Genomic DNA, 21053 nt, shown 5'->3' with positions numbered 1-21053 from the left:
CGAGTCTTCATCTGCTGAGTGCCCCAGAAACCCACCCCAGCCCCAGTAGCGGGTACAGGTAGGCTTGTGAAATGCCGTTGGCCGAAGGAAACAAAAATGGCAGAGGCCAGGGTCAGGCAGCCCCGAGGACACTGGCGTGCTTCATGGGGTGCGTGTTCTGGGCGGGACTCAAGGTCTGTAAACACTCCTGCCCAGCAGTGGCTCAAGGCTTGGGCCAGCTGGGAGGCCACTTTAGGAAGGCTCACCCTGGTAGCTCTTCAGCAAGGGACAGCTTAATGGGCAGTGCTTCCCCTGTCATAAAGAGGGAAGGGGCAAGGATTTCAGGTATTTGAAGACTCCTTTTAATCTCGGCTTCATACATGCAGATAAGGAGAGGTGCTCATGGTGGTTCTAGAACTTGCCCAAGGCAGATTTGTTGAAAAGTATTCCATCACACACAGGCCTCATATGTACATGGGAAAGTCCCTCTGGTCGGTTTACCTCCTTTGACATTTATTGGGTGCTTGTAGTATGCACGGGGCTGCCTGGAGCGTGCACTTTGGATCTGAAATTCCTGGAATCCCGTGGCTTGGGTGTTGCTTCCTCTTGGGTCCCTGTTCTTGGTTCATGGTGGTGCCCAGCTGCCAGCGGCATGCAGGAGGAGTGGAGCTCAAGGATGGCTCTGGAAGGACCGCTGGCTCGTTCCACAAGCGCATGGCGCTGAGTTTTCCAAATGGCAGCCTGGGGAAGTTCTGGATCTGTCAGAGCGGAGTGGGAGATCTTGAGAGATATTGCCAACACCTGGGGTTGCACACTTGTCTTTTCTCAGGGACATGTGCCTGCCTGGCCTTTTAAGAACGGGGTGTGTACTGAATGGTCCCTGAGTGTGACTCACTAACAGTTGCATGGTTGGGATCTCTGTCATCAAGACGACACTGGCCTGGGGTTGTAGCCTAGTGGCAGAGCGCTTGCCTAGCATGCACAGGCCCCTCATCTACTCAGACGACCCTTGAAAAGCCAGCCAGAGAGTCACTGTGCCTTTTCTGCACTCGAGCCGGGAAAGGCAGGGCATCTGGCCTCAACCTCCCTGGACGCCTGCTGCTGGGGGCCGTGCAGATTGCTCAGCAGTCACTGCTGCACTCCATCCTGTAGGGGCTGCGGCAAGACCTGGAAACTGTGCATGGCACCAGGTTTCGCCTGTCATTGTCACTGCCATGTTGATCAGTGCTTCCCACTGGCCTCTGCGGCACGTCGCTCCAGGTGGCCCACTTGATGGCTTTGCAGGAAGTTGCTGGACTGAGCAGCAGGGCAGGATTTGGGGATCCAATCACCACTGGCCAGTCTCTCCAAGATTGCTGAATTGTTCCAAAAAGAGCTCTTGAACCGTGGCCTCCATCCATTAGGGAAGACCTCTGCCCTGTGCTGTCTTGGGAACGTTTGAAGGAGAGATTGCTGGTTGCTTTGCCCAATGTACTCCAGCCCAGTGGCACCGTGGGGTCAGCTATAAGGAGGAGCCAGGCCAGGGGCCCAGAGAGCCAGCTGATTATGGGAAGGCCAGGAGCATCGGAGCCTCTGGAAGCTTCCAGATGACCCTGATGCCAGCCAGGGTTGAACCTCACTTGGCCATTTGATTGGGTACCCTCCCTGGCCACCTGTGTACAAGTGGTTCATGAAGACACGGGAGACAAACCAGTCAGGACATCAGGGTAATGGAGACAGGGAAAGAGGTCACTGTTGCCCGCGGGGCTTAATCATCAGGCCTCACGCCTGCTGCAGGAGGAGGGTTCTGAACTGGCCTCGTTTTATGAATGTCAAACTAAGGACACAGGGTCTGCTCAGAGGCAAAAGGCTGACAGTATTGGTGTCAGGATAAGCCTAAGGTCCCTGAGGTTGCAGAGCGCTGGCCCTTAATCTATCTGGCTGTCCCCGATTGTAGTGTCATTGTTAGGGTTCCTGTCCACTCTGGAATTCTACCCAGGTTCCAAGTGAAAGGAAAGTAAAGTTCCTCATATCTTGTGCAGAAGCTGACCTGAGTTACCTTTTTGAAAAAGACTTAGTTTAGGAAACTCAGATTTAAATCATCTGTAGGCCTCTCCATAGGGCTTTATGTATTGGGAGTCGGACATTTGAATGCACACAGATCTGGGATTCAACCCTAAGGGCATCCTGGGGAGGAGGAAAAGGACTGAATCGTGCCTCTCGTGCCTACATATTCCATTCTCTGCCTAGAGATCACGTTTCTTTGACTTAATCCTCAAAAGCCTCCCGAGTTGATCTTTTCTCATAGCCTGAGTTCTGTGTCTAGTGCCCCAGGGTTCTGTCCCAGCTCTTATTCATACCTTATTGCAGTTTTACCAGTAAAATGTCACCACCATGGTTGCTGTCACATATTGCACCCCAACAGCATTGTCGTTGCCTAGAATGGAATTGGAGAAGACAAAATCAATAAGCAGCCCCCGTGACTAATCACCATGCTTCAGATATCCAATATGCTCCATCCATACGCTGAACAGAGAATTTACACAGGCATAGGTGTAGTGGGGACTAATCTGTAGCCATTTTTTTTTTATCCGATGTTTTAAACATTTATCTATTTTATTAAAACACTTTGTAAATTATCATTTTTAAAGCCTATGTAATGGTTCTTTGATAAATCATATTCAAGCCAGTCCTGTTGTTTGAAAATTAAAGTTTCTAATAAATTTGTTACCTGTAAGGGTTACATAGTAACATTGGTGTTACTGTGAACATCTCTGTGCACATGCCTTTGATGGAAAATCCTTCTGACAGATTCTTAGCAGAAGGATCATTGAGTCAAAGGGTATGGCTTTGTGATTCCAGATCCTTATTTCCGATTTACTTCCCAACAGGATTGTTTATGCCTCCTCTGTTAGCACGTGGGCATGTCACTTTCGCTACGGTGGCATCAACCCTGGGTGTGATGAGCTCAGAAAACCCAGTGGTGCAGAATGGTTCTTTGTTGGGTTGTACCTCTTCCCCTTAGTGAGGTTGTGTTCTTCTTTCCATCTCCTTGTTTACCACTCTCGTTGGGAGCGCTAACTTTGGCTGCTTCTTGAACCAAGTTGGTGACTTTCCATGTGGACTCCTTCAAGTTGAGCCAGTTACACTGCGGCCTTCACTTAAAACCAGTGGATTTAAAAATTGAGCCTTTGTGTGGAAGTCGATCAGCACATTGGCTCCCCTCGGAAGGCTGGGACTCAGACAGCCGCGCCTCACATCCACGAGTTCTGCATGAACTCACTGGACGGACTCGGGGTTTTTATGACTTTTAAACTTCACACTTTTACCCTTAGGATTTTCTTATGAGCAAGGTAGGGTTTTTCTTTAGAAATAACTTTGAGACACACCTCCCTTCAATTATTTTTGGGCTTCCTAACTCAACAACAACAACAACAAAAAAGAAGAAAAGTCCCTGTGTGTTCCTGTTAAGTCTCTTTATTTGTGGGTGGCTTGCGTTTCTAGATAGCTTTCTCTGATTTTCTCTTGCTGCCTCACACACCACATCCTGTGGGGCTGAGGCTTCTCCAGCACCTTGTATCTCTGCTGACTGCCTTGCTGTGCCTCCGGCTGGAGCCTCCCTCCCCAGGAAGGCTGAGGCTACTTGGAAGAGGCCGGGCTGGATTTTAAAGAGCCAGTGGTGTGTGCTTGGATGTGTTAGAAATACCCATATTCAGCTGAGCAGGAATCATAGGATGGGAATTGGAATTTCAACTTAGAGTTACAGAATCTTAGGGCTTATGTATGTATTGGTGGTATCGGGGATTGAACCTGGGGTCTTCACACGCCAGGCAAGTGCTCTACCACTGAGCTACGTGTCCAGCCCAGAATCTCAGCATTTGAAGAACCTCAAAGGTCACCTCTTCCATCCTTCTCCAGAGCAGGACTCCCCTCTACAGCATTCTGGTGTGTTGGCTGTTGCCTGCACCCCTTCCAAGAAATTTATGTCTTTCTTATTGAATAAAACCATGTTCCTACAGGCTGAATCCCCTTTATATATATTTTTTATCTCTCTCTCTCTCTCTCTCTCTCTCTCTCTCTCTGTGTGTGTGTGTGTGTGTGTGTGTGTGTGTGTGTGTATTAAATGATTCCTAGCTGAGAGGATGTGAGGGAAAGCAAAAGGGACACTGGAACACCCTACCTCACGCAGGTCTTTCTGTGAACACATGGCTCTCTCTGCAGTGTGCATTCAGGTTCAGCTGTCTCAAGTAGACTCCCTGAGCCTCAGTTTGCCCATCCTGGGACAAAAAGGCTGCCTTTCAGAGCTGGTGACTAAGTGATAGTCCCCTCCCCGCCCAGGGCCCTGCACGGGGGAGGTGGAGATCCAGGCGTGATGAGCGATCCCCTGTGCTGATCATCTCTCCGATGCTCAGGCTTCCTTCCTTTGCCTGGGCTGATTCCTCGGGTGATAGTTGACCTGGGGTCACTCGAGAGCACTTGCACTTGAGAGAAGTCATTTCTTCTCTGCTTTCTGCTCTGGGAGAAGTCAGGAAACTGCTCAGAGGGGACTACTTTGGGGGCAGATGGAGACCCACAGGTGACTTGGAACAAGATAGGACGGTCCCCTGGGGGCTGTGATTTCTAGACAAGGAAGGGGCTGTCCTGTCCTGCTCTTAGTCCCCCCCTTCTCAGTCCTGGCATTGGTTAACCTGAGGTTCCCCTTTCTGACCCTGGGAGCCCTGAAGCTGTAGCCCTCAGGGACCCTGGGCTGGTTCCCGGTCCAGCCAGCCTGGCTCTCGAGGATGTGGGAGGGGTCACTCTTCCTGTGCCTGGCGTTGGCCTCCACTGGACATCTCCTCCACTCTTCCACAGGCTTTAGCCACGAGGCCTTGTAATCTTCTTGGTGCTCTGGCACTATAGACCTCTCCCTGTGTGTACCAGCTACAGTGTGGGCCTCAGGGCCTCCAGCTTCAGCGTCCCTGTCCTCGCCTGTGAATTGCCAAATGAGTTCAGAGGAGTCTTTTTTTTTCTTTCTTTTTTTTTTTTTTTTTTTGCTTTTTTGAGCCTTCAGCGTTTTCTTTAGAAAAACGAAAGGCTGAGACTCAGATTTTTTGGTGCTTTGGTGCTTTCTTAAGCCCTCTACCTGCTTTGGCAACTGAAATCTTAGGAGCCAGCATTGTCCAAATAACTAACTGGTTAAAGGAAAGCTGCTAAGCCAGGCTCACACCTGTAATCCCATCGACTTGGGAGGCTGAAGCAGGAGGATGGCAAGTTTGAGGCCAGCTTTAAGCAACTTAGTGAGACTCTGTGTCAAAGTAAAAAGTTAAGAGAACTGGGGAGGGAGCTCAGTGGTAAAGCACCCCTGGGTTCAATCCCCAGTATTCCCCCCCCCAAAAAAAAAAAGAGGAGAGCGGCTTTGGTCAAGATGAGTGGCTGTTCTCCTGCTGTCCCCACCTCATCCACATCACGTCCTCAGAACTGACCTGCAGGAGAATTGCCTGGACCCCGGGGGATTTGTGAGCACAGCTGGGAAGCAGCACAAGGCCACGAACCAGGGATCTAAGACCAGCCTCCGCTCAGTGACCACTAACCGTGTCCACCGCTTCACACAGGCTCTGTGTTCCCTGCGGGCGCTCCAGGAGCTCCGTGCCCTTCACCTTGTATCTCAGAAAAGGCCCCAGGCTCAGGGCGGTGCTGGGCCCTGTGTACCTGTGGCTGTGCAGGAAGGAAGTGGTGGAGCCCCATCCCAGCGCAGGTAGCTCTCCACACAGCCCGCCTGCTGGCTCTCTGAGCTTTACTGCCTCCCTGCGACGTGGGACTCCATCCTCCATGGCCCAGCATTTTTGAGATGGCTTCAGCTTAGGGACCTGTAATAACAGGCCAGAGGCACTGGTGTTTTCTAGAACACACCACAGCATTTCATAATGTGCCTCCGTGAAGTCACTGGTTCCGTGATGTCTCGGGTCCAGTGCACCCCTCCCTCCCGCCGTCCTCAGGACTCTCATTGCACTCACCGCTGGCCTCATCCCTTCTCCCCTCAACACTCCCATCTCCTCTTCCAGGCTTCACCGTGGGCACATCCAGGATTCTCCTGGCCCAGGTCTGCCCCTGAGGCTGCTTCTCAGCATGGAGGCTCCAGCCCCCAGCTGCTTTAAGAGAGTGGCAGAGCTGGGGAGAGAAGCCCTGCGGACAACCCTAGGATGGCTTGTTCAAGAAGTCTCCCTTCAGTTCTGAAGCACGGGCCAGCAGCTGTCACCCATCACCCGGGGCCCAGGAGCGTGATGGCTTTTATCACTATTGGATTAAGTCTGCAAGCTGCAGTGGTGTATCTTAGTGCCTTCTGTCAACTGTCTCCACTGGTCAAAGCAGTCGGAATCCACATTCACGGTGATAGATGTTCCTGGGACAGACTGTCCCCTTGCCGTGCCCCTTTGGGCTGTCACAGTGAGGAGGTGGTGTTTACCTGGTAGCCCATGAACAGAGCCAGGACTCAGCTTGCTCATGCCAGTGCTTTTCCTGTATGTTCTCTCCTTTCTTTCAGGCTGCAGGACACAAGCTGCCGATTTCTTCCAGGGAGTTCTCCATGAGTACCTTAGTCATCCCCTTCATCGCTAACGGTACCTAAGAATCACGGCGAATCACTAACTAAATGCACACTAAGTCATCGTTGCCCTCCATTTATTGGGTAGCAGCTTCAGACGTGGCTTTCATGTTCAGCAGCCGTGTGGGTCCATCAGCCATTTGTTCATCCCTTCACCTAATCTCTCGAGAAGCTTTGCCAGCCATCATGCTTGTACAGGGTGTTGGCCAAGGTAAAGAAATGGGTGTCCCCCTCAACCACCTGGACGCAGCCACATGTTAAAACCAGCGGGAGTGTTTGCACGCTCTCCGTGGCTCTCACTGATCACGGTTGTGAACCCGGCCTCAGCATCCTGGTGACCATGGTGCTCCAGGGAAGCAGCTCGCACCTACGAGTGCTGCTCACTGTGCTTACTGGTCTTCATCCTGGTGCCACAGGACCTGAGCACAGACCGGAGGAACCTTCTGGGTGCATGTTGGGTTCCCTGGGCAGCAGTTGTGGAGATGTAGACCAGTGAGCAGAGTTTATCAGGGGGTGCCTTTGGGATCAACAGCGGTGGGACCAGGAGGATGAATCCAGGATGAGCCAGAGGGAGAGGTCAAGCTGTGACGTGTTACGACCATGGACAGTCCTACAGGCACCCAGGAAAGAGAACGGCCTTTGAGAGTTGCCCTAAATCAGGGTGAGGTTTATCTGTCCCTGCTTGTAGCCTTGCCTGGAAGGATCATCTACCTTGACCCGAGGTAGTGATATCCAGTTGGCCTCTTGAGAGGACCGGCAGCTGAGCATCGTCTACCTGCGCTTCCACCCACTGCCTTGAGTGATGGCCACATGGATATGTCGGTGCTTTGTTCCCATGTTGTCCTCTGTACCCAGCATGTCAGAAGCACTCAGCGTATTGTGGAAGGGAATTATCTAAGCTTCGTAGGAAGCAGCAGATATTCACTGTTTTGGCAGTGGTTTATTTTGATCCTGTTACACATCGGGCACCAGTGCTGCTCCTTCAGAGTTTACAATCTGGGGGTTTTGAGGTGGGCGGTGGTTCAATCGGGCTTCCTGGAAGACGCGACCTTCATTCTGGGGGTGTGACTTCCGGGACTGTGGGCTCTGGGCCAACTTTGGGCCCAGTGCATTCTTGGCTCTCTAGAAGATGGCTTATTGAGAACGGAGAGTTGAATGGGTCTGGGATGTTTTCTCAGGGAGGGGAATCTCCGTGGAACCCACCGGTTGGTGCACCTGTCCACCGTGGGAAATTCCCTGCCGAACTTAGGCTCACTGGTGTTTTAACTCCCAGTAGCCTGGAACTTCCCCTGGGGTCCCATTCTCAGTGACTTTACATCACTTGAGTGATCAGCGAATGGAACCAAGTGGAAACACATACGTGCGTGCGCGCGCACACACACACACACACACACACACACACATACACGTACACACACATATATAGTTTTTCTTTCTGTGAGTCACCAAAAACTACAGTATATACAAAACCACTTAGATTTTTTTTCCTGTATGCAAATGAGCTGTCATTACAGTTCACGAAGTAGAGACTCTGAGCATCGAGAATGAGATGAGATCAGTAAATTCTAGATATGAAAGAGGCATAGAGATGGCCTGATCCAGCCTCCTTCCTGTGCAGGAAGCCCCTGGTGGGGACTGGGCCGCGGCTGGGTGCTAGGAGAGAGGCGCAGGCAGGGTGTGCGGCTCTGTTCCCGACGCCCTGGGCTCCCCGGGAGCAGGAGGAAGGTACCGGGGCCTGGTGGCTGTGTTTATCTGCCCAAGTCACCCAGGTGATCCGAGAGGCTTTGACTGAAAGCAGTGGCTTTGATGTTCTAGGTGACAAGACCCAGGCGTGCTGGCAGGAAGGGAGGTTTTTGGGGTTGGAGAAATGAAACTATTTACTTTTGGTGGTGACTTAATCACTCGACACCCCTACCTACGGTGGGAGGATGTTTGTGAGGGAAAGTTGAATGCAAGAGTAGGTACATAGAGGAAAGTCTGAGATGGTCCAGGAGGTGACCCTGCCTCCACGGCTCAGGGATAGCCTCCCGTCACAGCGGCCTTCCAGTCTCTTTGCTCCCACGCCCCCGGGTCCTGGTTTCAGAGGTGAGATTCACCTGGCACTTGATGGTTCCAGAGCACCTCGCCTCCTGCAGCCCCCACAGGAGTCAGTGCTGCCGGGCGCCGCTGCCTGACTCACCCATACAGCTCCCCGGGCCACTTGGCTTGGAAACCAGTGGTCTCCAGCTCCGGACCCTCTTCCACGGGGCCTTGGTGGACCGCTCTGTCCCTCCTGGGGGAGGCGCAGGCTTCCAGAGCCTGGTTGCTGGGGCTCAACTTTCTCCCTCTCCTACCACCCTCTCTCCTCTGCGGACACCGTGGGCGCCTTTCCTGGCCATTCTTGCCCTGGTTTCTTGAGCTGTCAGTTGGGCTGGGAAGAACCTTGTCTGCTTCCTGTGTTGTCGGGAAGCACCGTCCGCAGCAGCAGAGCTGGAATTTCGGATACACACAGACTTGGCCTTAGCCACGCCTGATCCCCTGTGTCGCTGCTGCTCCAGGGTCTTTAGTCCTTCTAGACCCTCTGTCCTCACCCAGTAGGAGGGTGTTCACTGAGTGACAGCTGGTGCCAGAGACCAGGCCTTGCACAGCAGAGCACAGAACAGGCTCACATGGTAACTGCAGTCATTTATTGTTTTGGGTTCAAACAAAACAAAATAATTGTTTTTTTTTTTTAAGTAGAAAATAAATTTTGCTATTAGAAGGAATGAATTAAAATACGTTTTGAAAAAGTGGTCTTATTCTTTTGCTGAAATTGGAATAAGCCTCTTAGCACGTTTCCTCTTGCTGTCATGGAACACCTGAGATGCTGATTTGGAAAGCAGTTCATTTGGGATCACTGTTCTGGAGGCCAGGAAGTCCCAGATGGTCAGCTGCCTCGTTCTGCTTCATAACATGGCAGAAGTCAGAAGGACAAGACAGCAGTTGCAGAAGAGGCAGAATACCAAGGGCAGTTTTGTTTTTTAACAATATGCTATTTTAATAACTAGTCAAGTCCCATGAGAGCAAGCAAGAACTCACTCATCCATGAGAAATAACCCAGGCCTAAGGAAGGCATGAGTGCCTTTGAACAACTTGCAGCCCCACCTCCCACTATGACGGTCACTTCGACATGAGCTTCAGTGGGGACAGACTACTTTCAGATCACAGCAGTAAGTCATCACAAGACACAAAATCCAACAGGGAGAAGCACTTCAATGAAGCCTCCTGCCTGTGTCCCCAGATTCCTGTCTCCCAGATGACCTGGCTGTCACCAGTTTATTGGGTCTTCCAAAGATAGTCTGTGTATTGTTGAAAAGATGGATGTCAGCGACTGTGTCTACTAACAGTATTGAGCACCTGCTGTGTACAGTACTGTGCTCATACATAGAGGGCAGAGAGACATGGGCTGGGACCCCTGCAGTCCACCTTTGGGTTTCAGGGTCGAGTCTCTGAGGCAGAGGAATGCTGGTCTTGCTGCTGTGCTGACCTGAAGTACCCACCTTCCCACTGCCTGTGGAATCCCTGTTTGGCAACCTGGGTTCAGATGCCAGCTCACCCATGTACCCAGCTGCCTGATGGGAAGACTGTGTCCTGTTTGTTTCTGTTGGTCCTGTGAAAAACTGCTCCTGGCCACATTAATGACAGTAATGATCCACTCTCCTTTGTTTTCCTTGGTGGGACAAAGTGGTGGTTCAGTTGAATTTCAGTTTTATCTTTTGTAATTTTCTACACCGTGAATTGCAACGTTGGTAAGTAGGTAACATGGGTTATGCTAGAAAGATCTTTATTTTTTTGCTTGCATGAGCAGGGTTAGTTCTCAGCTCCCTAGACCTGTGTCTCTCCTTGTCTTTAACCTTTGATCATCTTTTATTCTGATGACTTCATTCAAACTAGCAGAAAAAAAAAAATCACAAGGGTGATACAAAGAACCGCTGTATACCCAGATTCACCAATTGTTAGCTTACACTGCAAAAACTCTCCTCTCTCTCCCCTATTTGAATAAGGTGCAGCCATGACCTTTTATCCTTAAATATTCAGGATGCATTTCTGAAGAACAAGGGATTCTCTTGTGTAACCACGGTGAGATTGTCAGACTCAGGAAATGTAGCATTGCTGCAACTGAATTATCTAATGCACGGACCAGTTTCATCCGGCATCCTGATGTCCTGTTGGACGACTTCTTCCTGATTTTGAGTCCCTTGTCCATGGCCGCCATATCCCTTCACCTTGCTTTTAACCTGCAGCATCTCCTTGGCGGTTCCCCACCTTGACCTTGTTGCAGAGGCCTGGCCAGGGGTTTGGTAGAATGCCCCTGGTTTGGGTTAGGACCTTCGTACTTGAAAGCTCATGTTGCACCACTTGTTCAACTGTGTCTCCTATATCCTCGGTGGTCCCCTCCCCTGTGGCTATCAGTGACCATGTCCATCCATCCATCACGGTGCCACCCTGATCTGGGAAGGTAGCCATGCAGAACTGCTGTAGGGGCCACAGTCCATCCCATGGTCCACTTGCAGTGGGCAGATGGGGTTTGGCTGACTTTGAGGTCAAAATTGCGTGCCAGTCTTATTTCACGGCTGGCTTTCTCCCGCTGTCCAGGTGGCTGAGGGTCTCTGCCTGGGGGGCAGCTGGTCCTGGCTGCAATCTGTGTGTCCAGTTGGCTCCACTACCTGGGCCACGTGTAGGTGGTGTTCAAGGTTCCTGCCCCAGAGGCGGGGCTGCTCGGCTGCAGCAGTGGGTGCTTCCTGGGTGCTGTGTCTCACCCGTGCTGTGGGTGCTGCTTTTCTTCTCTTTCTTCTCCTGGTCCTAGGGATTGAACTCAGGGGTGCTTTACCACTGAGCTACATCCGCGGCCCTTTATTATTTGGAGACAGGGTCTTGCTAAATTGCTGAGGGTCTGAGTTGCTGAGGCTGGCCTCTAACCTGTGATCCTCTTGGCCCAGCCTCCTTAGCCACTGGTATTACAGGTGAGCTCCACTGTGGTGACTGGGGCCCTGCCTCCCCTTCTGGGTGGAGAAGGGAAGAAAATACAACCCTGACTTCTGGCTTATGAGAGGAATAGAAGACCTGGGACTGGTGACACAGTGGGAATGCTGCTGGCAGACCTCGAAGCAGAACAGCTGAGGGGTTGGGGTCTCGCTACCTCTCTGCCTCTTGCCTCCTGGAGGTCTTGGGGGGCCTAGAACTGCCTGTCACAGTGGCTCGGGTTCCTTCGACAGCAGAGTATGCTGGAGTAGGGCTCTTGCAATCCTGGAGACATCAGGGAAACTTGTGAGCATCCTTAGAGGACTTGTTGGAACAGATCACATGCAGAGTCTCTTTGTCAACCCAGAGCGAGTGAATTCCCTGTCCTTGAGGGCTGTGTTGAGGGGAGACGGCGGAGGCCTGGTGGCCGCTCCCCAGGCCTAGGCCCTGGCTCATGGTACACCTTGGGCCTCTCCCTGTGCCCCCTTCTTCTGCTGGGCTCGCCAGACATCTGAGCGGGTTCCCCATGGCCGCCCCGTGCTGCACCACTCTCCTGCCCCTGGTTTGTCTTGTGTGGAAGTGACCCTTCTGCTGTCCAGGTTCAGAGTGTAGACAGGATGGGGACCCTCCCACTTTGTACCAGGCTCTGGGCCCCCCAGCTACCCCAGGCCTCTCTCCCTTGGGCCTGCAGCCCCTAGGGAAACTTTAAAATGAGCCCCTAGTTTCCCTGGACATCGCTCCTTGCGTGTGGTTAACACATTAATTAAGAACATTAATCAGTCCGGCTGCCTTGGAGAGAGGTCTTTCTCCTGCAGGAGCCATCGCTCTGTGTTATCACTGTCCCCACAGCTCGTGCCGACACGGGTGGGGGCAGCTGGCAAACCAGTGGTTCACCTGCACATTCTGCTAGGGGGCCCGCAGGCTCCTTAACCAGCCTCAGTGTGAGTTTCCATTTCGTTAAAATGAGAAGGTACCTGTGTCCTGACCCCCCAGGATCACCGCGGGTGTTCAGGGGGGTTCCCATGGGAACATCCTTGGCAGGGTGTGCTGGTCACCGGCTCTCTGGTCGTGATGAAGGCACCTCCTCGGGTCCCCTGTGGTTTACAGAGCCACTCCTTCCCGTACTGCCCAGTGTCGCCCTCGGCAACCGGGAGGTGGGCAGTGCTGCGGTCCCTCCCGTTTCACAGATGGATGCACTGGGAAGTGAGGACCACAGCCTGGCTGCAGCTGGGGACCTCTGCCCTGGTCTCTTCTGGACTCTCCTTGCCCCAGGGGCTGAGTGCCTGTGCCGAGTGAGTCACCCAGGAGCTGGAAAGAGGGGAGACTCTATTTTTCTTCTTAGGAGTCATCTAAGCAGTGAAGTCTCGGGCCTCCGTTTCAGTGACCATAAGGGGTGCATGTCTAAGTGCTTTTGATCTTCTGCTCTGCGGAGATTCTCGAGGCTAGGAGCCAGTCTTCAGGACAACCCCCTGAGGCCCCTAAAAGACCTTTGGAGCAGGAGGGGTGGGTGCCAGCCCAGGAGGTCTGGTAAGAGCCACTGTCAGCCAGGAAGTCGTGCTGTCCTTTCTGGGCAACCAAGAGAGTGTGTCTTGACAGCAAGGCGAAAGGTGCTTTCCTTGCCTAAGTGCCGGGGAGCCCGGGTGGGCGCATGCTGTGGGTGCAGGGGTGCAGGGGTGCCGGGGCTGGTGTCTGGGTGTGCGGCGGCCGATAGTGCTTTTCCTATGGGGGGATCCACCCTGCACTGCTGAGAACTGGACTCTGTGTGCTGGGGGGGTTGACCAGCACTTCCACAGGAGGAGGCGGGAGTGTGCCCAGCTGCTGCAGGTCTGTCTGGGGTGCCCACCCCCCAGGGGAGAATGTTGACTCAAAGCAACAAACGTGGCCATGCGCTTCCCAGAGGAGAGAGGGGGATTCATCCTGGCTCCGGGAAACTTAAGCAGCCCTGCCCACTGCTCCCACCTGTGGGGCAGAGATATTTGGCCAGCTGGAGCTGAAGGCAAATCCCCCTTCAGAACCTTCCAGTGTCCTCTGTGCTGAGTCTGTGCCCACAGCCCCATCCCTTTATCCATGTCACTGCCAACATGTTGGGTTGCTTTTGGGACGGGGGGGGGGGCACCCCGCTGTGAATGTGATTGTAAAGGTACAATGTGGCTTTCTGTGGAGTCCACACTGGAGCCTCACTGTCCTCCAAGGACAGAGACGGTCTGTGCCTGAGCCCCCAGACAAACACCAGGCCAGGTTTGGGGTAGCCTAGGAGGGTCTTCCTGAGCGATGGGCCTCCATGCTCCTTCCTGCAAGGTCCCATCCTTCTGGCCACCCCATGGAGCCCTCTCAATGATCGGTTAAGATAGCAATCTCTGATGACACTACAGTTTTTGTTCCCTGAGTAAGTAATGCATGTTGACCACAGATCACATGCTAGATGATTGTGTGGAGCTTAGATAAAATTTATGGCACAGTTAATCTGATGCAGCTGCCTGGCTCACACAGTCTCCACCATCTACGGGATGAGCCGGGCCTCCAAGGACGAGCCATTCCCAGCATGAAGTTATTGGGTTGTGTCTTGCTCCTCTCCCCCCGTAATTCTTGCTATCGGAAAAGCTGTGGTAGGAAGGGAGACAGGATTGATGGGCAGGGACCTGGGAGTCAGGAGGACCCAAGCGCCAGTTCTGGCTGGGCTGCTCGTGTGCTTTCTGAAACGGGGGGATATCGGATCCCATCTCGAGAGGTATAGAAGGCATCCCATAGGACTTGGCACATAATAGTTGCTAAATAAATCTCTTTTAGGGGGTTGCTTTTCATTTGGCATACAGTGAATATGAAGTTTTAATTTTATAATTGAATGAATCATCTTTTTATCAAATCCACTCGAGAGAAACATTGATATTAATCATTCTTTTTTTCTTATGTATTTCTAGAATCTGGCTACACCTGGGATCTAAGTGCTTTTCATCTGAGAAAATGCATCTCTATTCAGCCCCTCGGGACTTCCCTGAAGGAAAGATAGGATATTTGAGGTAAGGGATGTTCTCCTGAGCCTGGTGGGAGCAAATGTGACTTTCGGAATTGGTAGTCTCAGCAACAGAACGGATGGGTGTGGCAGATGGGTGTGGCGGTATAAAAGCTCCCACTGACACCCAGGTGTGAGGGGTCTCCCGCCTGGAGCTGCGGGTCCCCTCTACCCTGTCTGTGCCTGTTTCAGGCTCCCCTGACCCAGGTGGGAGGGGTCTCCTGCATAGAGGGGCAAGTCCCCTCTACGCTGGCTGCAGTGGTAATTGAGCTCCCACGGACACCCAGGTGGGAGGGGTCTCTTGGTTCCTGTGCTGCCCTCGACTGCCCGGGAAGCCAGTGTCCTGCCGCTGCACCGTGTCCTGGTCCTTGCCCACAGTCCTGTGCCTAGGCTGCTCCCCCGGTGCCTAGCTGAGGGAGAGCCCACCGCCGTCTCTTGGCTGAGCTCCCCACTTCTGTCCATCTGTCTTGCTCTGATGTTGGAGACTTCTCTGGGGGGAGGAGGAGCAGGTAGGTTAGGGATCAGGTCACGACACCTGACTGGGGGCAGGCGGATTGGGAGGTCTTCCTCTGCCTAGTCGGATCGGTTTCCTCCTTCCTCCTTTCTCCTCCGTCATGTGCACCAGCTGTGCTATGTGTGGCTGCCTGGGATGAAGGGAGCTGAGGCCGGGGCTTCGGCAGACCTCAGTCTTCCCACTTGGACACTTGCCTCACCTTGGGCAAATCACTCAGCTTCGCTGAGCTCCAGATTCTGCATCTAGAGGCAAGGGACGGTATCAGTGCCTGCTTCATGAGATTGCTGTGGGTGTCCCATGAGGGTGGACACCCAGAGCTTAGCAGACTGCCCCCGAGGAGGAGGAAGTGCTCTGGGATGAAAGAGGTATTCTCGTATTGATTTGTTCCTTTGATGTGCCAGACCATGTGCTCTCTGCCCTTCACCCACCACCCAGTCAGCCTGGGAGCTGGCTTGTGAATTCCCTTTGGGGCTGTGTGCAGCCCTTGTCCCAAGCAGAGCTGATGAGTCCCTGCACTCGACTGCAATGGGCAGCTTAAGATACAGCTCCAGCTGGGCGCGTTGGCACATGCCTGTGATCCCGGAAGCCCCGGAGGCTGAGGCAGGAGGATCGCAAGTTCAAAGCCAGCCTCAGCAATAGCGAGGCGCTAAGCAACTCAGTGAGACCCTGTCTCTAAATAAAATACAAAATAGGGCTGGGGATGTGAGTCAGTGGTCGAGGGCCCCTGAGTTCAATCCCCAGTGCCAAAATAAATAAATAAAATAAAATAAAATAAAAAAAATACCCCAAGATGTTGGAAAGAATTAATTTTCTGGCGAAATACAAACGGTGTGATCCCACCACCAATTGGAAAGGTGTGCAGGGATGGAGAGGAGGTGAGAGAGTGGCGGTGGTGAGAGGGCTTTGGGAAGTGAGTGCAGACAGGTGACTGCAGAGAGCTGCACGATGTGGTGTCCCTGCAGCCTCCCTCCACGCACTTGGACCTGGTCTGCCCTGGTGTGCAGCCTTCCCGGGACATGCAGAGGCGGAGCGAGGGAGGCCTTGTCCTTCAGTCAGGTGAGGGAGACGGCAGCACGTGGGGTATGTGCACAGTCATCCCTCGGTGTTTTAGGGGAATTGTTCCAGGTTCAAGGATGCTCAAGTGCCCGGTAGCTCTGGAGTACTATTTGCCTACAATCCATGCCCACCCTCCCGTGTACTTAAGATCATCTCTAGATGGTGTATTATAGCTGATGCCATGTAAGTAGCTGTCACACTGCATTGTCTGGGGAACAGTGACAGTGTCTTAACCGTTTAGTAGAGATGCAGATTTTTCCCCAAGTGTTTTCCGTCTGCAGTTGGTTGAATCTGCAGTTGCAGAACCCGTGGATGCTCTAGAGGGCTGGGTGTGCATGGGAGGCAGGGAGGGCCTGTCTCTGCACAGGGAGGCCTTCAGGAGGCTGCTGCCCCATGCCCTTGAAGGGTGCCCGTGAGTGGGCCACCGGGGAGCCGAGCTGCTGAGTGGCGATGAAGCTGCCTTCCGTCGGCTGGAGCGGGAGCTCAGGCGCCTGTGTGTTCCCATGGCCGTTCCTCTTCATTTCATGATCGATTCCCACGTCGGGGGAGGAGGCTCATCTGCAGGGTGTACAGCCGAGGTCCTTCCTGCTCGCGTCACGGGCCTTGCTGGGCTCCGGCAGTCCTGGGGGGTGACTCAGGAGCCTCCCTGCTGTCCAGCTGGGGGCTTGGGGAGCAGGAGCGTCCTTTTCTGAGAGTCTTCAAGCCCAGCTGCACCTGCAGGGCTGTCCCGGGACGGGAGGAGAGGGCAGAGGACTCCAGGCACCGGGGCAGAGGAGCTGAAAGCGGAAGAACAGCCCTTGGTGCCGGGCCATGAGGAGCTGTGTCACCCGCCTTCTGTGAGCAGAGAGGCAGGGCCAGGCCGTCCGAGGGCGAAAGGAGAGCCGTTTCCCCAGAGTCCAGCTGCTGGGAGCAGGGGGACAGGGCAGCCGGGGGCTGGGATTCCCGACACGTCCTGGAAAGGGCCCCGCTTCGGCTCGCGGGCTTGTGGCTCTGCCTGTGGCCCCCCACATGGGGAGTCTGTCTGAGATGCGACTTACCTGGGCGCCACGCCAACAGGAGGTGGTCACCCCTCCCTCTTCAGGAGCCTGGACTGTGTTCTGTCCCTACCGTGGACCAGAGGTGCAGGAACACACTGATGTACCCCGACTCGGCCTCCCCTCCCCATGTAACCCTGGCACGTTCTTCGTGCCTCTCCAGACCTTCCTTTCTCAGCTGCAAAGTGACCTGTGCCTGCTTGGGGTGCCAGGAGGATGGCAGAAATGCTCAGTGAGTGGGGTCCTTGACTTGCTTCTCCTTCCCCGCCGACCTGTCAGGCTCCCGGCGTTCTCAGCCTGCTCTCTCTCACCGTGGCCCTCCTCGGACGGCAGCCGGATGCTCTTCCCTGTTGGTCGGTGCTGTGCTTGGAGTCTCTCCCCCAGAAGTTCATGTGCCGGAGCTTCAAGTCTGTTATGCCCAGCGCTGGGAGAAGAGGCCCCGCGGGAGTGTGTGGGTCAGCGGGGTGGAAACCTCGTGGATTGCTGGACACTTTTTTTTGGTGGAATGGCTGGGTTATCATGACGGCAGCCCCCTAGTTCCTCTTCTGGGTGCAGCCACTTGACCTTCTGCCGTGAGGCCCTCACCAGAAGCTGATCAGACACAGCTCCTGATCTTGTGCTTTCCAGCCTCCAGAACTGTAAGCTCAGATGAACCTTTTTTCTTTTAAAGTGTCCAGCCTTGGGTACTCTGTTATAGCAACAGAAAACAGGTAAAGACAATGGACTATTTTGCTTTGGACATCCCCTGCCTCCTTGCTCTTTTGGGCCCCTCTCCTGGCCTTGTCTGCCCCGATGGCTTCTCTTGTTTCCTTGCCTGTTATCCCCGCCCTGGCCCCCTCTGGCCCTGGTGAGAGAGCATCAGGTCATTCCTGCCCTCCTCTCTGTGGACACGAGCCAGCTCTGGTTTTTAGCTACCAGGGCGTGTGTCAAGGTGACTTCCTTTATTCAGTTTTCACAGCAATAAAAGAACTCCTGGCCCACTCGCAACTCCACACTTGAAACAGAAACGTCTTTTCACACCACCTCGGTGTTGGCCCATTTCTCTATTACTGTTTCTTGTGGTTTCATATTGAGGTTTCTGATGCATTGCGTTTGACCTGAAGTTTATTTTTAGTAGTGAAGACAGAGTTCAGCTAATGTCAGAACATGAGGGCAGATGCAGAGGAGGCATTCCTAAGTCTAGGGGAAAATGTGCCTGATTCTATTTCTTCTGGTGATGTCTGTCCCCCAGCACACGCCTCCCTGATGCCTGCTCTGCCCCTGCAGAGGTAGGGAGCCATGTCTGGGCCGACCCCTGACAACAGGTGTTCCTGGGTCTCTTTCAGTCCAGCTGTCCAACAGCTGGCCACACGGACGAACACCCCCCAGAGCCATTGATGTGGCGGTCATCAGCACCCGTACCGTTAGAGTAAAGGCCAGGCTGTGGCATCCTCATTTTGTATTATCTCCCCAGAGGGGTTCATGCCTTCTTCAGAAGCAGCTGGGGACTTCTGTGGTCTCCAGCTCTTCTTCCTGGATGGGGCATGTCTATGGGAAGGAAGGCTCTGGGTCCTGTCTAGCTCTCTGCAGCCTTTGGCCTCGTGACAGGTGCATAGGACATGCTCAGGGACAGTTTTCCTGGGTTGACTGAATTTCAGGACGCTGACTTTGGCCTGGAGAGTTAAGGAGATGCAGAAGCCCTCCTCCTTTAGGGCTGGCAAGTCTCCGAGAGACCCAGTGAGCCCTGCCGTTTGCTGAGGAAAGTTTGACAAAGTTTGCTCCTTTCCTCTGTCGCCAGGTCTTTATTTTTTATTGCACACATATTTGCTGAGACCCCGTTGTGTGCCACTGTGTAGGGTCCCTGGAGTGAAGAGGAGGAGCCATTGTTACCGCCCTGAGGGAGGCCCAGACAAGGGGGCAGCTTCGGGGACCCCAGATCTCACTGGGGAAGGAGCTGGAGACGGGGGACAGTGCGCTGCTGAGCAGCAGGTAGATCTTCAGTGGGAGTGTGGGTTATCAGCCCTTGAACCTGCCCCGCCGGATCTCAAGCCTGTGTCCTGGGCTCCAGCCGCTCCTCGCTCCCCTCCCTCTTCCTCCCCTCCCTCACCCCTCTCTCTGCCCCCTCCTGGCCCTGCCTTCTGAGGACAAGGCTCTTTCTCTCTACAGCCTTCGTGGCAAGGGTTCTGATCTGGGGCTGTGCTGGGGTCCTGCCTGTGGCGAGGCCTGTCTGACTTTCCCTGAGACCAGACCTTTCCCTCACTCCACCTCCCCAGCAGGTTGTGTGGCGATGGGCAGGACATGGCCTGCTCCCACTGCCCTCCCTCCCTGTCCTCTTCCATTTTCCTACTGGGGGCCAGGTGCTGAGACAGGCTGCGTGGAGCCAGGAGAGTGGTAAACGGTCTCTGTCTTTAAAGGCTTCACGGTGTACTGGCCGTATCCACCAGGTCCTCCAGAGAACAGGGCGGGTGGAAGACACAGACGGGTGCATATCTCTGTGCGTGTCTATGTCCATATCCCCACGGAGCTCTATAGTGGGTGTGGAGAGAGGCGTATTTATCACAAGGGATTGGTTCATGCCGTTTTAGAGGCTGTGAAGTTGGACGATCGGTCGTCTAGAGCCTGCAGACCTGTAGGGGGTGTGTGGTGTGGCTGGAAGGCCAGCGAGCTGGAGAGGTGCCGCTGTAAATTCCAGTCCCAAGTTAAGGCCTGAGAACCAGGAATACCAGGCGCAGGACAAGACGGTGCAGTTCCAGCAGCAACGCAGAGTCGAGGTCTCCCTGGCTCCACCTTGTGCTGTACTCAGCATTCTGTTTGTCTGTCTGCCCTAATTCTCAAGATATTGGATGATGCCGTCCACACCAGACAGGGCTCTGGTTTTATTCTGCAGAGCCAGATGAAAATTTCATCTGGAAACCTCCCCACCGACACACACAGAAGTCCTATTTAACCAGCTTTCTGGGCATCCAGTAGCTCAATCAAGTTGAGACGTAAAATGGACCATCAGGCTGGGCGGGCGCGGTGGTGCAGGTCTGTCATCCCAGCAACACAAGAGGCTGAGAGGCAGGAGGATGGTAGGTTAGAGGCTAGCCTCGGTGACTTAGTGAGGCCCTAAGCATCTTAGCAAGACCGTGTCTGAAAATAAAAAGTGACAAGGACTGTGTTAAAGCACCCCTGGGTTTAATACCTGGTTTAAAAAAAATAATGACTGTCACCCCAGGGGAGACACAGTGTATCTAGACACTTGGATTTAATGTTGGTCTCAGCCCACAGGCTGGAGGGCCCATTGACGATCTTGGCTCCAGGGGACCCCGTTCATCCTCACTGCCCCAGCTCTGCCGCAAGGAGCCCATGCCTGGTAAACAGGGCCGCGCCTGTTCTCATCCTCCCCGACTTTGACGTTTCCCTTCGCTGAGCTCAATGGATCGTGGCTGTTTTTTGTCACTTCCTTGCTTAGACATCAGTTAGGCTTTTACTGAGCGCGGCTGTATTTATGGCATGAGGCTCCTGGGACTGGGGACAACCCCTGGACTCCAGTCTTGTGCCCCCGGGGCTGCCTCCCTTTTGAGATGTAGGCATTTATCCACTTCTCGGTTCATTTCTTCAGCTGTCTGTGCACTTTGTCAGCCAGTCCTGAAGTATGCTCAGCAGGGAATTCTACAGATAGTTACTAGACTCCACTGAGAAGCCACTGTCCTTACCCCGGTGGCGCTGCGGGTGCTGGTGGAGGTGCTGGTACTAGTAGTGATGACGGCGATGGTGCAGGTGAGGTTCCCAGGGGTAACAGCAAAGATCATAAGCGCACAGGTGTCTTACGCACGGTCCCAGGCACTGTGCGTGCATTGCCTCGTTTAGTTGTCACAGCTTAGGAGGAAGCGGAGGTCGTTAGGTCACGTCTGCAAGATGAAGGAATCTTCTCACGGAATATACGGCTCGTGAAATCGG

At 53.7% G+C, this 21053-nt stretch overlaps 1 long non-coding RNA gene across 17 annotated transcripts in view; it reads left to right on the top strand.

Moving 5' to 3' along the window:
- LOC106144726 (uncharacterized) overlaps positions 1 to 21053 on the top strand; it is a 498034-nt gene that overhangs the window by 111774 nt on the left and 365207 nt on the right. For all 17 annotated transcript variants that reach the window (XR_013423792.1, XR_013423794.1, XR_013423800.1 and 14 more), the window contains one exon: positions 14437 to 14535. This is a non-coding gene — a long non-coding RNA (uncharacterized LOC106144726). The remainder of the gene's footprint in view (positions 1 to 14436; positions 14536 to 21053) is intronic.

Source organism: Ictidomys tridecemlineatus, chromosome 7 (assembly GCF_052094955.1).
Source record: "Ictidomys tridecemlineatus isolate mIctTri1 chromosome 7, mIctTri1.hap1, whole genome shotgun sequence".
In the NCBI taxonomy this organism is placed as follows: domain Eukaryota; kingdom Metazoa; phylum Chordata; class Mammalia; order Rodentia; family Sciuridae; genus Ictidomys; species Ictidomys tridecemlineatus.
The sequence above is the reverse complement of the archived record's forward strand: the minus strand, read 5'-3'. Positions and strand labels throughout refer to the sequence as shown.